Raw genomic sequence first — 5,100 nt, 5'->3', positions numbered from 1 at the left:
ATCATAATTATATAGTAACACCAATTCATCCTCCACCACCATAATCCTTACCATAAACATTTAGATTATTATTGTCCTGTATATAAATTATTCCTTATGTTTCTTTATTACTATGTAAAAGCTGGTAATTTTGTTTGATAAAGACAGTAAAGGAATGTGAGAAATAATATATAGTCATTAATGTATTTTAATTTGATTTCTCTTAAAGGAAAATATTAGACTTAGTCGGAGGAAAGACAAGAAAAAACTTCAAGAAAAGAGAATCTTTGGTTCCCAAAAAGTTAGATAGTTATTCCCCTCCCCAAAGAGATTAAAAAGAAAACCGCAGATGAAAAAGGCAGGTAGCCTAGGGAGCGGGAAAGGAGGAAAAGTTGACGGGACGTTGTTAGATGCATGTATTCTGTTATGAGGCCTTATTGAGTTGGTGGTAATTAGTGGAAGCCTTGGCAAGGAAATATTTTCAGGCTGGACAGGTGGTTGAGGCTCTGGAAGGAAAACAGGTTGAATTGCTTTGGAAACGGAGAGGCGTTGGGGGAGGTCTAGACGTTATTTCCAGATCATAGGTCAGGAGTTTGAAAGAAGTATTTTCAAGTCTTAATCTCTGACAAAGCTAATCGACAGATAAGTATAATGATACCAACATTGTATTTTTAATATAGAAATGTTATCTATGAAAAAATGATGAATCTTGAGCAGCCTAATAGGTTTCAGTTGTCCTTATTTTCTTTAAAAAATTGAATTTAGTTTATGAACTAATCAGAATAGGTGAAGGCTACTACTAAAAGAACCTTCTAAATAGTAATATAAATGAAATTAGTGCAATATGTATTTTGTAACTAGTTTACGAAATCAAATAGTCTGTAAACAATATAGAGATTAATTTTTGTCATAAATTATCAAGTAAAGAACCAGAGTGGACTTGGCGAATAATACAGAAGCCGACAACTCCAATGTTGTCTAGAAGGAAGTTGCTGCCAGCAGTTAAGGGTGACTGCATGAAACCCCAGAGGTTTCGACTAAAATTAACAGTGATGAGGAAATTTCAATATCGCGGGATAGGTTAGTATCCATGCAACGTGGGGCCGCTAGGAAAAAGTCCTTCTCCCGGAAGGAAACAAGAAACATTGTGGCTAGATGTAGAGCCCATAAGTAATTTAACATGGGTAAAGTTTGTTTTGCAAAATATACCAGACAGTAATAGTTAAACTCAGATAACAATTGTACTGTTCAATAAAGTGAAGAGTTATAAATATATCTGAAATATAGCATCACATACATACAACGGTGGAGTTATGTGATAACACATGCAAATAACTAGAACTCACAGAGAGAAATTCAAAGGGAACAATGACATAATTTAACCAAGGTTATCTTAATGTGATGGCATCAATGAAACATACAACCATTGCTGAAAAGGAACAATACTCCTAGGCGGTAGATGGATAAATGTAATTTATAAATCCAGTTATAATTAAATACAAGTTTCAAGGAGAATTATTTGCTAAATCATTCTAAGTCCAAAAATCTATGATGCGCTGCAAGAAATACCCTAAGCTTTGAAACTGGACTGTTCACTGAGAAGCAACATCAATATTGGAATCAAGACCTTAAGTCTAAAGTCCAAATTAACAAACATTATATGTCGACTACAGTTCGACTTCATTAAAATAGTTTCCAGAGGCTGATAAAAGCCTGTAGAAGGGCATCCAAGAGAGAAGTTGTATCAGACTCCTATAGAATGAGTTCCTCAAACCATAGGTAAAAAAAGGGGATTACATCAAGACTGAAGGCCATATCTGCCAGAAGACCAAAAGTAGTGAAATCAGTGAACATAAATGCTCAACTCTCAACATAAACTCAAAATTAATAATTTCTTCAAACTGATTTTCAATCTGTTTAAACCTGAACTGGTCGAAGATATTTACCTAACTCTTTCCTGAAATCTCGGGCATAGAGGTAGACCTGACACAAAGACATCAATGAGGGTTAAAAATGCCAAAATATACCCTAAACCTGAAGAAACTGATTCAACAACTATTGTAATGGACATAAAGACTTTACGTGGAAGAAGAAGTCGGCACCATTGTTGTGAACCGAGAACCCGTCTGCAACATTTTTCCAAACACCTGTGTAAGTGATTGAAAGTCGAGTGAGTAACATTTTAATTAAACAAGAAATGCAAGGCAGAACGAGTGTGAATTAAACCGGACAAGTAACCCACCTAAGGAGTAGCAAGGCAGGAGAACTAGAGCGTACAAACAGAGTGCTTGGAGAGTCAAGCCTCGACAAGCAGAATGGTGGTACTCGGAAGAGCCAAAAGGGAGACAATTGCCATCAACCGTCCTCCTAGAAGCTAAACCTTTAGATGAAAACCCTAATCCGTGAGCGGTGGGGATCATTCCACCTAGAGTGCATTCAATGCCTTGTGTTGAACGAAGTTCTTTTGGAGAGTTCCTAACACCACCAAGGTTAATCATGTTTGAGGATAAGTAAGTTAGATACCAAATAAAGTTACCATGTTGAGATACATGAGATGTAGGGTTGTCGCGTCATAGGCACTTAATACTTATACGAAAGCAGAAAATATACCACAAAGTTAATAACCCATGAATGTTTGGGTATTCAAATGTTCAATTCAAATTGATGCAATGTATCCCAACCTTTGTTTCACATTAGCGATATATGATTGGTTCACATTATTAATATTATTATTTTTCGAGTCAATACATACTTATTTTATGATAAAAGATATACATAAATACATAACCATGTGTGTGACCTAGGAACCTTCGCTTGTATTATATATAAAATTTTGGCCATGTAATTCCTAGTAAATAACTCGTGTTATTTACCTTGTGGTGTAATGTGTGCAGGAGTGTTACAAAACCAACACCACGTATCATCACCATAAATTCAAGGCTACAGCGCTATGTTTATCCACACGAACCCTAGGCACTATTTATACATGCTAACCCTAGGCACTATCTTTATACATGTTACCCGCAGGTTGTAGATGGGCATTATTTGGCGTCGTTAAGAAATTTACTTGTAGGAGCGTTCATTGAGTTCGGTAGGGTGTTGTTAGAAGTAAAGTTTTTTAAGCCTTTGAACCGTATGTCCTTATATTGGAGTTTTGTTTGGTGTTTTAACGTGTGATGCATTATATTATTCAATTTCTGATATTTTAATGATTCATTTTATTTTACTTGCTATGCACACATCCACAATCCCATAGTTTTAAATGTGTTCACAGTCTTCATCCATGTGTATAGCCAATGCCCTCGGAGATACATACAGCACCCGCCATGGCCTTCACCGACACGAATTTCTTTGCCCCCTCGGCGCCACCAACAGCCCACAGCGGTGTGATATATATAGCCGGCACAGTGATGATCGTCCTAGCGATTTTCACGTTTTTGTTCGTCGTCGTTTTAGTCTCTTTACGAGGCAGATTTTCCTCTGCGCCCCAGGGTCCCTTTAGCCTCCCCCATATGGGTTTGGACGCGCGCGTCAAAGCGTCTCTGCCCGTCTTCGAGTACAAAGCGCACAGCTTCAAAGACGCGCTCGAATGCGCCGTCTGTTTGTCAGAATTCGAGGAGAACGAGAAAGCGAGATTTCTGCCGAATTGCAAACACAGCTTTCACGTAGATTGTATCGACATGTGGCTTCATTCGCATTTGACTTGCCCGGTTTGCAGAACAGGCGTTCAGCCAAAACGGTGGGGAGGTAACAAGAATACCGATGAGATTTCCATTAATGTAGAATTGGTTTCTTCAGGTAATAGAGAATTCGGCATCAGTCCAGGACTCGTACAAGGGGAAACAAGCTCTCACGAAGCAGAACCGCAGGACGAACCACCGTCCACGAACGAAATCTCCCCGATGCCGGAAACCGCCATCAATATGCCGGGGAGGCCTGAAAACTTCTCCAGCGAAAAAGAGGCGTGCTTGCCAAGTGATCGCACTCCTTAAAAACCTGCGGTGCCGGCAATTAAGGCCAACATCCTCGACAGTGGTGTGTCTTTTGTAAATTAATTTTTATTATCTTCATAAATCATTTGGATAGGGTTGTAAGAGGTTGCGAGGGAAATCCTCTTTGATTGATGTATAATTGTATGTTAATTCATTATTGTATTTAATAAAAAATAATGGTTAATTATTTTTTATTTAATGAATTATATATATTATTTATATTTATATTTATATTGATATTGATATGATATGATATGATATGATATGATATGATATGATATGATTTGATTAAATTAAAAGTACAATTTTATGGTAGTTAAAAACGGCTCATTTTTTTTTAATTTTGTCTTATATTTATAAAAATGTTAATAACTGAAGTTAGATCTAGAGTTGTAAGTATTTGGGAAGGAATTTTTTTTGATTGAAATTTACATCAAATGAATGTAAAGACTCTTTTTCTATAATGGCATTATTGAGGAAGAAGTGTACATATAACAACTTCAAGGTTTTGAAGTCCATAAGAGAGATTCTCACGTTTGTAAGTTGAAGAAAGCTTTGTATGTACTATAGAAAGTACCGTGAGCGTGGTATACATAAATTAAGACTTATATGACAATATTTGGTTTCTACAAAAGCGATGTTGATCCAAACATGTACCTCAAGGTTGAGAAGAATGAACCTGTGATTCTATTATTATACGTTGATGACTTATTTCTAACATGTGTGGAGTATCCAATTTTTCTGCGTAAGAGGGAGCTAGATTTTGAATTTGATATCAAGGATCTTGGATTGATGCACTATTATTTGGGGCTAGGAATATGGCATAAGCCCAATGAAATATTTCTTAATCAAGGAAAATATATTAAAGTTAATGTCGACTCCCATGGTTACAAATTTGAGAAAGCTGAGAGACTCTGAGTCTAATTTCGTAGATTCATCCATGTATCAGAAGCTGATTGGCTTGCTAATGTATTTGGTTAATACCAGGGAAACCTTGCTTTGTAGTAAACACGTTGAACCAATTCTAGGTGGAAGCTAGACATGATCATTGGATTGAAATAAAGCACATATTGAGATACTTGTGCGGTACGGTTGATAATTGTTTGAGATATGTCTCAAATGGTGACAT

Source organism: Pinus tabuliformis, chromosome 5_2, assembly GCF_031772625.1.
Source record: "Pinus tabuliformis cultivar Carrire ecotype Pingquan chromosome 5_2, CPIR1, whole genome shotgun sequence".
Taxonomy (NCBI): domain Eukaryota; kingdom Viridiplantae; phylum Streptophyta; class Pinopsida; order Pinales; family Pinaceae; genus Pinus; species Pinus tabuliformis.
This window is presented reverse-complemented; position numbering follows the sequence as displayed.